The sequence below is a fragment of the Camelus dromedarius genome, chromosome 16 (genome assembly GCF_036321535.1).
Source record: "Camelus dromedarius isolate mCamDro1 chromosome 16, mCamDro1.pat, whole genome shotgun sequence".
NCBI lineage: Eukaryota > Metazoa > Chordata > Mammalia > Artiodactyla > Camelidae > Camelus > Camelus dromedarius.
The window spans coordinates 54,876,043-54,889,626 of NC_087451.1; positions in this window are offsets into that span (position 1 = coordinate 54,876,043).

Sequence of the window (13,584 nt, forward strand, 5' to 3'; positions counted from 1 at the left end):
TAAAGAGAAGTAGAGGATAGTAAAATGAACCTCCATATGCCCATTGTCTAGATGAGTAATTATGTTAGTAACTATTAACATTTTAGTATATTTATCATTTTTGCTGAAATATTTTAAAGTGATTTCAAGTTTGCATGACAGTTCAACCTTAAGTACTTCAGGAAGTTTTCTTGCTACAATATTATGATCACCCCTTGCAAAATTAACAATCACCCCATAGATTTTCTAATACCCAGCCCATATTGAGAATTCCCTAATTGTCCCCCTAAAATGCTTTTTTTAAAAATTATTTTTATTGAAGTATCATTGATGCACCATATCATGTAAGTTACAGGGGTACAATATAACAATTCACAACTTTTAAAGGTGAGACTCCATTTATAGTTATAAAGTATTGGCTATATTCCCTGTGTTGGATGGGAAGAATCCACTTTTAAGCTCACAGGGTTGTTGGCAAAATGTTTTTTGGTTTGTTCCAACCAGGATCTAAATAAGGTCTATACCTTGCATTTGATTATGTCTTCAGTCTCATTTAAATCTAGAATAATCTTTCTTCCCCTTCCATGCTATTGAGTTGTTGAATTGCTAAAGTATTTAAAGTAATCATTTTCCACCTTATAGATTTCTCTGATTGCTTCCTCATGGTGGTATTTACCCTGTATTTCCTGTAAACTGCAAATGAGTTCTACAGGCTGGATTAGATTCAGATTTTGACAACACTCTAGCAAAAACACCTCCTGGGTGCTGATGCTTCTTCCTCATGCTCTAAGTCGGGGTGTCCTCAGTGTCTGAGCTCCAGTCTTGGTGATGGAACATTGCTGATAGGTACATCTCACTGGGGACAGCCGATCCCTTTAAAAAAAGTTGCATTGTCTTCCTTTAGAGCCAGCAAGTAATCTGGGGGACGATATTTTGGCATCATTATGTTTTTTAAAATATTTTATTTATTTATTATTGTATTATTTAATTACTTTATTTTGGTATAGGGGGAAGTAATTGGGTTTGTTTATTTTTGGAGGAGGTACTGGGGATTGAACCCAGGACCTTGTGCATGCTAAGCATGTGCTCTACCACTTGAGCTATACCCTCCCCCCAGCATGATTATGTTTTTAATAAATCAAGCAGGTCAGTGTGGCTGAACAGGTGTGAGGACAGGAACCAGAATTCAAAGGTCCAAAGGCCTTGATAAGAAATGTGGACTGTATCCTGCAGGATGGGAAATTATGGACCACTTTTAAGCAAAGGAAATCACATGATTAGACTTGGTTAGAGGGAGGGGTGGGAAATCGTGAAAGGAATAGGGAACTAGCATTTTCTGAATGCTCAGCTTCAACTGACCCTATTTGAAGTGCTTGGCCTGCTAGATCTAAGTGAAATCTTCACTGGGTTTAAAAGGAAAAGCCTATTTTATAGATAAGGAAGATGGAGGCTCTCACTCGTTCGGTCACTCACCCAAGGTCATGGCAAGAGCTGGTGAAGTCCTAAAGGAGGCCAGTGACCATGAGCTTGGACAAGTATTTGGGAGGGAATCAGCAGCACTGGCCATCAACACGCTGTGAGAGGAGGGGAACTGAGAGCCCTGGCCAGAGCGAGACCTCCTGCAGGCTGTGGGTGGGACGCAGGAGGGGTCGGGTTAGCGGAGAAGATGACGAGCCCAGGCTCCCAGCTGCCCAGATGTCTCCAAGCCACTCTCTTAAGAAATGGTGTTTATAACATGACCATGTCTGTAATTTGGCTTCCGGCGTGACTCGATAATTAGCTTAAGTTATCCCTCATTGGTGTTTCATTCAAAGCAAGGACACTATTCCATTCATTCTGACAAGGCCTGTTTTCCGAGAGTGTTACAGGGTGGGTGTGAACACGGCACAGTGCCTGCGTGTCTCTCTCTTGGCCCAAATGGGCCAGAGACTGATGTCAGGGAGTGTAGGGGCTGTCTGCTCTCTCAGGTAAAAACTGTGTCTCCAGAGCTTGGGGGTGTGGGCTCCCTCTCAGATAGGGGGCTTCCTAAGGGTGGGGTCCTGGAACCTGCATAGTTAATGCCCAGAGATTGGGTCCAGGAACCACGTAGAGGGTGCCATGACGAGGAAGATGCTTATGAAGGTCAGCTGGGAGGCAGCTGCCAAGGTTGGCTACAAGGATGCTCAGGGCTGAAAAAGGGCTGTGTTCAGGGGAAACAGGGAAACTTTAATTTCAGAGGTGTTGACAAGGTAGACTTTATGGGACTTGGTAGTTGACTCAGAAGGTGGAAGAGAAACAGAGTTGAGGAGGACACTTGGGTTTTTGTCTCAGAAGAGGTGGAGGCCATTCACTAATGTAAGATCTGCAAGAGGAGGGGAAGGTCCAGGGATGGGCAGATGCTGAATTCAGTTTTGGTCTCAGTTCTTAGGAACCAAATCAAAGTGACTGTGGTCTGATTAGACCTGGGAAAGTTGGGCTGGGACTGGAGAGCCGTCAGGACCAAGTCATAGGCACACGGATCAAGACAGAAACTACAAGACATGGATAAGCATTTCCAGAGAAAGTCACATGCATCCAGAGGAGGACCCCTCCTGCCACAGGAAGGGCAGGGGAAAGGACCCCAGCAAAAGCGCAAAGGCAGCTGAGAAATATGAGACACGCAGGGCATGGTCATGGGGGAAGATGCCATGGAGAGGTTGGACGATGAAGGAGGAGCTACTGGCCTTTGTGATTCTGAGATAAACCAGTCAGGGGTCTGGGAAACTGACTTCAGCTTCTTAGCAAAAACAGAGAAGTGGGAGGGATCGCCTGGAGGTGGAGCCCCGGAAGCCAAAAGCACAGCTGTTTCAGCAGGAATAGGCACAGGACCCAACACCCACTGGGCACCATGAGCAAAGCCATCAAGAGGGTCCCCCAGCAGCCTCTGCCCTGGTCCCTTGCTCCTCAGAGCAGAGCGTGAAGGCCCCGGAGTGGTGAGGCTGCGTCCAGTGCCCACACCCCAGTGCCCAGGGCACTGAGACAGAGGCTGCGAATTCCTCTCTTCAGCTCTTCCAGTAAATAGTTACTGAGCGCCTGGTATGTGCTAGGCACAGCTCTAGGCCCCTGGATATGGCAATAACAACAACAAAATACAGGAACAAACCCCACGAAGATGCTTGCCTTCATGACACTGACAGGAGAGGGGAAAGACTGACCATAAACACAGACATAAATACGTGGATAATGTAGAAGGTTAAGGACAAAGAAAACATAGAGGGAAGATTGGGAGTGGTGGGGGAGGGTACAGACTGCCCTTTAAATGAGGTGGTCTAGGAGGGCCTGATGGAGAAGGCAGGATGTGCCGGGGTGCACAGGAAGCGATGCAGCCACAGAACACTAAAGCAAGGGGAAGAGTGGAGATGAGGCCGGGGAGGGGGGGGGGGGGACAGCAGACTGACCGCCCTGAGGAACTTGTCAGCTGCTGTAAGGACTTCACTTCCCTCTGAGCACAGTGGGAACTCCTGAAGGACCTGGAGCCCAGGAGTGACCCGATATGTTACAGTTTAAGGGGACCACTCTGGCCACTGTATGGGGAACAGATGACGAGGGTGAGGATGGAGGCAGGCAGACAAGATTAGGAAGCTACCACGATAATCCAGGCGAGAGAATAATGGTGGACGTGGTGGGGAGTCATCAGATTCCACGTGTATTGTGACAGAAGAGGCATCAGGATCTGCTGACAGTGGATGTGGGAGGAACCAGAACTGATTCTAGGCTTTGGGCCTGAACAACTAGAAAACTCTAGCTGCCATCAGTTGAGATGGAGAAGGCTGCCGGTGAAGCAGTTGGCATGGGTGGGGTAGATGGAGAGTTCTAGAGTGGCTCCCCTGATGGGGCGTTGCCCTGATACAGAAAGGGGGACACTGGACAGGCACAGCCTCCAGAACACATCCACAACAGGTGGTTACTGTTGACCTTTGGCAGAGCAATTTCAGCAGGGGCGAGGGGGAGCCAGGGGGTAAATGTAAGTTGTGCATGTGGCCTCCTGATTTACAAAGCAGAGCAGGGATGGGAGACAGAGGGAGGGAGAGACGAGCCCAAGGGGGTGGCCTTTTGGACACAGGTGGGCTGAGCCTATTTGGAGGCTGCAGGGAAAGAGGCAGGTGGGGGAGATTCTGCAGGTCAGGATAAAGTCTCCACAAGAGGGAGAGCAGAGGCTCAGGCTCCAGGGGCTGAGGGCCTGGAACAGGGTCAAAAAGGAGGGAAGGATTCCAGAGATGGTTTGGTTTGACAGAAGAGGCGGGCTGCAGACAGCAGGTGAGGAAAAGGAGGAGTCAGGCGTGACTCCAGGATTTTGACCCAACTCTGGCCATCCTGAAGGCCTTTCGTGTCTATCTCTGAGTCCAGGCGTCCTCATCTTCACCCCTCCAGCCCCCAGGCCTCACCCTGCCCCTGCCATGACCAAGGTCTGCCCCAGCCTGGCATCCTGAGCATGGCCTTATACCTGAACCTGAATCCACACAGCTGACTTCCTGACTTCTGCTGGGGTTACAACTGGGGGACACTGCTCACCCCACCTCACCCTTCTATCCTCCAGCCCCGAGGGGCTCCGTCTCCTGCTCTCCATCTGAGCCCCCCATCAGCCATGGCTTTGCTTCCTGTTTCAGAAAGAAAATACAGTGCTGACTGAGAGAAGCCCATCACAGAAAAGAATGTAGTCTAAGGTTCCACTTTTATGAAGTGGAGGAAAACTAATCCATCAAGATCTGTGGGTGCTACAAATGGGATCAGTGTTGCCTGGGGCTGGGGGAATGACCGCAGTGGGATATGAAGGAACTTTCTGGGGAGATGGAAATGTTCTATATCTCTATTGGGGTGGTGGTTACACGGTTGCATACATTAGTCAAAAGTCATCACTTACACACTTAAAGTGTATGCATTTTACTCTACGTACATTATACCATAAAAAGTTGATTAAAAATTGAAAACTAAAAAAAATTTATTTTATTTTTATTTTATTTATTTTGAAGAGGGGAAGTAATTAGGTTCATTTATTTATTTACTTACTTATTTAACAGAGGTACTGGGGATTAAACCCAGGACCTCATGCATGCAAAGCATGTACTCTACCCCTGAGATATACCCTCCCTCCAAAAAATTTTTTAAGGAGAAAATACATAGTACCAAGCAGAAAAAGACTAGACACACTCATCTGTCCCCATCTCTCACTTCCTCCCTTTTCTGGGGGAAGCAATACACCCGCTCTGGTCCACTCAAGCCCCTGTTCTGGAGACTGTCCAGTAAATGCCAGGCCACGCCTCCCTGACATTGCATCCTCCATGCTGTCCTGTCTCCTAGCTCACAGCCAAGTGCCTAGGAAGGATGTCTACACTCACACACTCTCTCTCTCATTCCTCACCCAATCTGCTAATACCTCATCCATCACACTGGACCAGTCGCCCCTCTCTGAGACACCTGCCCTGTGGGCCACTCCCGCCCTCCAGGGCACCACTTTTTTCCTGGAGTTCCTCCTCTGTCTCTGGACATTCCTTCTCATGTTCCTTGTCTGGATCCCCCCCCACTCTACCCTTTCTTAAATGCCGGTGTTCCCTGAGCCTCTGGCCTTGGCTTTCTTTGCTCTCTGCACCTGCGTGGCTTCCCAGCGTGATCTCACCCACGCCAGGGCTTCAGTTACCATCTATTGCTGACAACACTCAAAGATACCTCTGAATATTTTTTCAGACTATCAAGGATATGACAGAAAAGGTAGACAGACTATTATGTATGCTTCAAAAGCATTTTACAATTTTTAAAATAACATACATATCCAACCCTCTTCTGGGATGATCTGCCAGACCTCAAATTCAGCAAGCCCCAAACTGAACTCATCAATTCTGTCCCAATTCTGCTCCTCCTCCTTTCTTCAGGAGTCCAGTTATTTGAGACAGAAGTCACCCTCCATTCCATGACCACCAATTGTAAATTACCCCTTGCCCTTGATTTCACCCTCTACATATTCCCTTTCTCCACCCTCACCGACACTGTAGTCCAGGACCTCTTCCTTACTCCCAGAGATGTTCAAACACTCATCCGTTGACCCACTCACTCTCAACAAGTATTAACTGAGCACTTACTATGTGCCAAACACTGATCCAGGTGCTTGAGATACATCAGGGAACACAACACATAAAAATCACTGCCCTGTAAAAGACCTAAACAGACATTTCTCCAAAGAAGACATCCAGATGGCCAACAGGCATATGAAAAATGTTCAACATTGCTAACTATTAGAGAAATGCAAATCAAAACCACAATGAGGTATCATCTCACACTGGTCAGAATGGCCATCATCAAAAAGTCTACAAATAATAAATACTGGAGAGGGTGTGGAGAAAAGGAAACCCTCCTATATTATTAGTGGGAATGTAAATTGGTACAGCCACTATGGAAAACGGTACGGAAGTTCCTTAAAAAGCTAAAAATAGAACTACCATACGATCCAGCAATCCCCCTCCTGGGCATATATCCAGAAAAAATGAAAACTCTAATTCAAAAAGACAGATGCACCCCAATGTTCATAGCAGTACTATTTACAATAGCCAAGACATGGAAAGAACCCAAGTGACCAACAACAGATGATGGTTTAAGGAGATTTTATATATACATATATATATATAATGGAATATTACTCAGCCATAAGTAGGAATAAAATATTGCCATTTGTAGAAACATGGATGGACCTAGAGAATATCATACTTAGGGAAGTAAGTCAGACAAATATTATATGATATCACTTATATGTGAAATCTAACAAATAATACAAATGAATCTATATACAAAACAAACAGACTCAGACAGAAAACAAACTTATGGTTACTAAAGGGGAAACGAGGGGAGGGATAAATTAGTAGTATAGGATTAACAGATGCAAACTACTATACATTAAATAAGCAACAAGGATTTACTGTACAACACAGGGAACTAACTATATTCAATTATCTTATAATAATCTATAATGGAAAATAATCTGAAAAAAAAATACATGTATCACTTTGGTGTATACTTGAAACTAACACAATATTAGAAATCAACTATACTTCAATTTAAAAAAATCACTGCCCTATGGAACTTACATTCTAGTACCTGCAAAAATTTCAGAAGTCGCTCCATTTTCTGCCTTTACCCTTCTGACCACCAACTCTGCTGTGGTCACAGTGAACTTTGCAATATGTGCATCTGATCAGCATCTTCTGTGGGACCTCATGCTCCTGGGGTCAAGCCTGGGCTGCATGGGAGTTGCCCTGATCCCTTCCCTCCTGCCCCTTACTTCCCACTCCTCCTTCACTGAACACTTGTCCCCACTGAACACAGTGTGGCTCTCACATTAGCCTGTACACTCACTTGTCTGCAACGCACTCCCAATAAACTATACAACAAACTCCTGGTCACCTTCAAGTCATAGCTCAGATCTTGCCTCCTCCAAGAAGCCTTGCCTGACTTCCCCAGGCAGACACTGGAACTCCTTCTCCAGGGCTCCCTCTGTATGTGGTCTGCCCCCCATTATAATACACATCACACTGCATGGCGCGGTTTGCCTGCCCACTAGCCAGCCTTTCCTTTCCACTCCGAGCAGACTGCTTTGATCCTTTCTACATCACCAGTGCCTGGCCCATTATCTGGCATGTATTAGGGGGTCAACAAATGGTGGTGGATTAAATAAATGACAGTGAATTAGTAGGAGTGTCACAGATAGGGAGAGGCTTGAGAGGAAGGAGACAGTGAGTTCTGAACTGGCCCCAGATCCACCCTTTTCTTGATAATTTGGACTGACCTCGTGGTTAAAAGCAGGGTTCATATTCTGCTTCTGTACCTCAGGACTGTGTGCTCTTTGTGCTCTGAGCTTGTTTCCTTCCCTGTAAAATGCGAATCTGTCTGTCATTGCGAGGAGCATGTTAGATGCCCTGCATGGTGCCTGGCACATCAGCTCTTGTCAATAGTGAGCTGCTGCTGCTATCACTGCTATTGTTGTCACCGTCGCCACCACCACCATTGGTGTCCATCCTTGCCTCCTGACCTGCCCATCCCCCAGCACCATTCTCCACTATTTTCTCCCTTTTCACCCCTCAAACCATGCTTGACCCACTGTGGTCAGCCTCCACCCTGACTAGTGCCTGGAACTTTCCAGGCGGAAGTCATCAGGGAGGGACCTTCTCCTCGCACAACCCTTTCCTCCCTTGACCTCTCAATGGCATGTGACCCTGGCATCACTTCCTCCTTATTAAATGTTCTTCTCTGACGTCCATGATGAGAACTCCCTGCTTCTCAGGACAGCCTTCTGGCCCTCTCCCTCTCTGGGTCTCCCCAGCACAGACTGCTCACCCAGACCCAAACAATCAACTGCCTACCGAGCATCACTACCCCATGTGTCACAGACACCCAATGTCAGCATGTCCAAAGCGGTTCCTTGCCAGCTTCACCACCCCACCCCCATGCCTGAGTTCTACTGGGGAGTGGAGAGATGAGCCTGAACTTGTAAGTTCTCAGGCTGCACCTCTGGGAGTCATCCTCTCGGTCTTGCCTTGTCCCGATCTTAACATCCCAGATTCTTTACATCCTTATACACTGCCTTTCTCTCATCTCCTCTGCTTCTGCCAGAGTCAAACCCTCATCTCTCAACTGGACCCTTGCCACTTGCTATTCAAGTGTGCTCTTTGGATCAGGAACAGCATCACCTGGGAGCTTGCTAAAAATGCTGGATCTCATACCCCCACCCCAGACCCACTGAATCATACTCTGCATTTTAACAAGACCCCCAGGGGATTCACACGCACTTTAAAGGTTGAGAAGTGCTGTCCTAACGAATCTCCCAACCTCTAGCCTCCCCCCAACCCTAACCAATCCCAGACTTAACAACCAGTGTGCAGTAAGGCTATGCACCCCTTACTTAAAAGCCCTAGTGGCTCCCCACCACCCTCAGGATTAAATCTAAACTCCTTAGCAAAATATCCAAGGTCCCCTTAATCTGGTTTTTGGCCATCCCCCTAACTCTCCCTCCTGTTCTCCTACTACACATACCATCATGTGGTTCCCACAATGTACAACTTCAATACACTTTGCTGGTTCCTACCTCTGTGCCTTTGAACATGCTGTCCCTCCCTGCCTGGAATGCTCTTCTGCTCCTTATCTGCCTGCAAACACTCCCTCACACACTTGGTTCCAGCTCAGGCTTTCCCTGACCCCATAAACACCGTTACTTCCTTCCTGCCAATGTCAGCACTGTTTTTAGCATTATCACAACCCTTATCATCTTGAATTGAAGTTATTTTTCTACATATCTGTCATTCTGTCATTCCTGCTATCCTAGTTACTATCTGTGTATATCCTAGGGCCTGCCCATGATGATTTAATGAAGTGTTCGCTGAAAGATGGAATAATACAGCTTTCTCAACTTCTATCCTGATGGCAACTATAACAGGAGGAATGAAGATTAGACTTCAGGAGGAACTGGTGGAAAAGAGGAACATAGCACATGCTATTTTTCTGTCATCTCTCAGCCTGGAAACTTCCCCAAGAGCAAAGTCATCAACCACAGACTGTTAACTCCAAGGGGATTTTCAATATCCAGTCACCCAACCAAATGCCAGAGAGGGCAACTGCTTTGCCTAAGGTCACTCAGCTGGTTAGGGGCAGGACTGGGAGTAAATTTCCAATAGCTCTGGGAAAACCTCATGCCATGAACCTCTTCCCTTCCTACTCATCTTAACTCCCTAAAGGAAGTCCCTTAAGTCCTAACAAGGTCAAAAAGACTCTGGGGACTCAGTCACAGCTCTTGAAACACCCATTGGGACCTTGGCTGGCTGGAGTTGCCAAAGCCCTGAAGATCGAAGGAGGGGATCCGATTATCCCCATTTTCCAGATTGGCAAAAGGAGGCAGTAAGACTGTATTACACTGCTAGCTAATAGCAGAGGCAGGACTTGACACTAAGTACTGTGCTCTTCCTGTAGAAAGATCTGAAAAGCCAAAAATCCCACCCGAGCAGAGTCACTACTTACAATAATCATGACAACTAGCCGCCTAATGCTTGGGGAATCCCCTCGCTCCCACCAGTTCCTCTTTAAATTGAGCCTCATCCCTCTTGCACAGGATGTCTGACTTAGGAAAGAACCTGTGCACCCACCCTCACACCCCAACCAAGCCTACTGTAGACACCAGGCAGAGTCATAACTTTTGACGGGGAAATCACCCTTCTGTGTGCCAGGCACTTAACAGTGTCACTGCTCACAAAAACCCTGAGGTTGGTACTAAGTCCGCATTCTGAGATGGGGAAACTGAGAGTCCCAGATAAGGCATTACTAATCCATGGTCAAAGCCAAAAATGGCTAGGCTGGGTACCAAACCCAGGCCTTTCTGACTCTAGCGCCCCCTCTTTCTATCTGGCCACGCCAGTCTCTCCCAGCTGGCAGGTAAACCACCTGAAGCCTCTTACTGGCTGGGTTACCTCTGGAAAGTAACTTAACCTCTCTGAATGCCCCCAAGGTCAGAAGCTTTGCTTTCGGGGGAGAAAGTGATATGCAAACGAGACGCAAATGAGACGCGAAGCCGCGGGCGCCGGCGCAGTTCTTTCCCGGAGCCCGGGGCTTTCTAATGGGGACCGCGCGCCCCCAGCCCGCGAGACCGGCAAAACCAAGCGCCCCGCCGGCTAGCAGAAGCGAAACCTCAACACTCTTCAGCCTCCCCCGCTCGGTTCCGGGAACCAGCGAGCCAGGCTTCGTGGAAACGTGCCCCGCGGTAGCCGCTTCGGATACCGGGACCGCCCCGACCACAGCCCGCAGTCCTGGCCCGGGAGGTGCGGGGGCCGGCGCGGTCGGGCCCGAGCAGCAGCGCGATGCGCGCTTCCGCCCCGCTCGGCTCCGGCGGCGGCCGCGGCGGCCCCACAATCCCCTTCTGGCTCCGGGGACGGGCGGGGCGGGGCGGGGCGGGGCGGGCCGAGCGGGCGGAAATAATTTTCTGTTTGGTCCTCTCTGCCCCAGTCCCTTAGCCGCGGGACGCGCGAGGCGGGCGAGCGTGCTGGAGGCGGGAAGCGGGAGCGGGAACGCGCTGCCCTGACACGCTTAGAGGGGCGGAGAGGGGACGAGCAGGGATTGAGCGCCTACTGTGTGCCCTAGCACTTTCCAAAAGGATTTTCGTTAGATTTTCCCTGCAGCCCTTGCCAGAGGGGGTTAATGCCTTATTTAAGAGGGACAAGTTGAGCCTCTGAGAGGTGAAGTCACTCGCCGAAAACTGGACAGCCAGGATCAGCCTGACACCCCAGATCAGTGCTCCGTTACGCCAGGGACAGCAAGATGAACTTGAACCACTTGTTGGCCGAATCCTGCTCTTTCTGGTTTTTCCTGGATTGGCACATAGTAGGTGCTCAGGAAGATGCTGGAAGATGGAGATGGAGCTTGACAGCTCAGCCCAGGAAGTACCCGCCGTGAATCCAGCCTAGCCTGCGGGGCACCCGGTTTCCCCAGACCTCAGAAGGGAACATTTGCGATGGGCGGACATCCTAGTTCGACACAGGCATTCGGCGAACACGTGGTGGTGGAGCCCCAGCCCTAGTAGAGGACAGACTGGGTTCAAATCCCCGCTCTGTAGCTTTCAGACTGTGTGAATTTGGGCAAGTCACTTCATTTGCCCGACCCTCAGTTGCTCCATCTCTAAAATGGGGTTATTAATATTCACCCCCAAAGGGCTGTGGGTGGTTTAAACGAAACTGTTCCTAATACACTTACTAAACGCGCAAGTGTCTTCGTCAGTTCATCCCACAAACTTCGGGCAGTCTTCCCGCACGGGGTGAGCACCCGAACAGTCTCCTCGGCCCCATTCCATAAGCCGCCCACCCCTGGACGCAGGGACCGACGAGCCTTCGAGTGACCCTCGTCCAGCGAAACCCGAAACTACAGTCGGTCGCCTGGAGAGGTCGGTCCCGAAATCAAATATTCAAATATTCCGAAACTGGCGCATGGATGGGGCTGACATTTTTGCGTTTAATTCCGTTGATGTTTTACTCTTGTCAGTAAAGGTAATTCGTTACAAACTCCTAAATGAGACTTCTGGTCTGTGTCAACTTTTCGTATGAGCGAAGTTTAACAAAGCAGTCCAAGATATCGGCGCCTGGCAGTCCTCGCGGGGATCCCGGCCCTCGGACCAGCCCCCGACAATCCCTTGGTTCTCGGCCCCCTACCCCAGGTGCGGAAGCGACATAATAGGCCTCCCCCCACCACCCCGACCCGCTGTTTAGACCAAGCCTTTTCGCCCTGGCAGTCCTCCGGATTCCAGTATCCCTGCAAGAGTGTGGGGAGGTGGAGGCTGCAGCCCAGAAACCAGCTTCCCCGACCTCCCCAAACTCCAGCCTCGCGGGGATTAAGGGAGTAAATCCCTGACGCCACAGACCAGGTCAAGGACAAGTTCTCCCCCGCCCTACTCCCCACTCCTGGGCGGGGATTCACCCCCCTTCCCGGATGAAAGGTACTAAATAGACGAGAAGGGAGGGGTGGCGGCGGGTCCCGGCCCCTTGATGTTCCGGTTGAACAGGTGCTGGTGAAAAGGAGGCGGTCCCGGCGGAAGAGTCGGCCAGGGGGGCCTGCGGCAAAGAGGGGACAGCCTCCTCCACCCTCAGTCCTCCTGCCGGTTTTCCCCCGTCTTCTCCTTCTGCCCCTCCCCCGCAGGAAGCGTTCCCTGCCCGACGTCTTTGAAGTGTCGCTGAAGCCCCCAGGGCTGCCTTCTCCCCTCCGCTACCCCATCTCACGCTGAGGGAGTGTGACCTTTGGTCCCTGCGGGCGTCCACTCCCCCCTTTAGGAAGCAGGGGGGTTGTGTTTCGTCCCCCTTGCCCACGCCCGTCTTGGGGATGACGCCTTCGGGCTGACGTCCCCTCACTTCTTCCTCAGACCCAATTTTCATTCTTTCTGGTGCTGTGTGTGAGTTTATGTTGTGTGTGTGCGTGCATAGTGGTCAAGTGTAAATGTGTTGTTCGTGAGCACTTCCGCAGTAGTGGCTCTCTAACTCGGGTGGGTCTCTAAGGGCGCCTGAGAGGCTGGAACTCGGGTTTGTGCCCCTCTGGGAGGATAGTGTGGCTGGATGAGGCTAAGAGTGAGTTTCTGTGTCTGGGGGTGCCTCGGCGTGCCTCTGAGGGGTCCGAGTCCCTGTAAGTGCGTGTCTATCTGTAAGGTGGACCGGAAGCTCCCCGAGGGCAGGAATATCCGTTTGTTCACTCTATATCAACGACTGCACACAGTAAGCATTCAATAAATACTTGTTGAATGAACAGATGTCTCCTTGTAAGAGTGTCTACCCCCTAGAGAGGCCTCGGAGGAAAGAGCCCACCCGCGGCCATACAAAAATCCTCCCCAGACACGAAGAGGTGAACGGCCCACGACGTTCCTGCTCTTGTTCCTTCTAGCGCCCCTTCCTCTGATCTCCACCTCCAAGTTTCCTTGCGGCTGAAGAACAGTCACTGAGACGAAGACCTGGGCGGAAGGGGCTGGAGAGTTGGAGACCGGGAGTCGAGACCCAAGGGCAAACAGATGGAGGGCGCAGGAGCGCCAACCCAGAACCGAGAGCCGTAGAAAGAAAAAGAAAGAGGGGAAAGAAGCGCGGAGCGAAA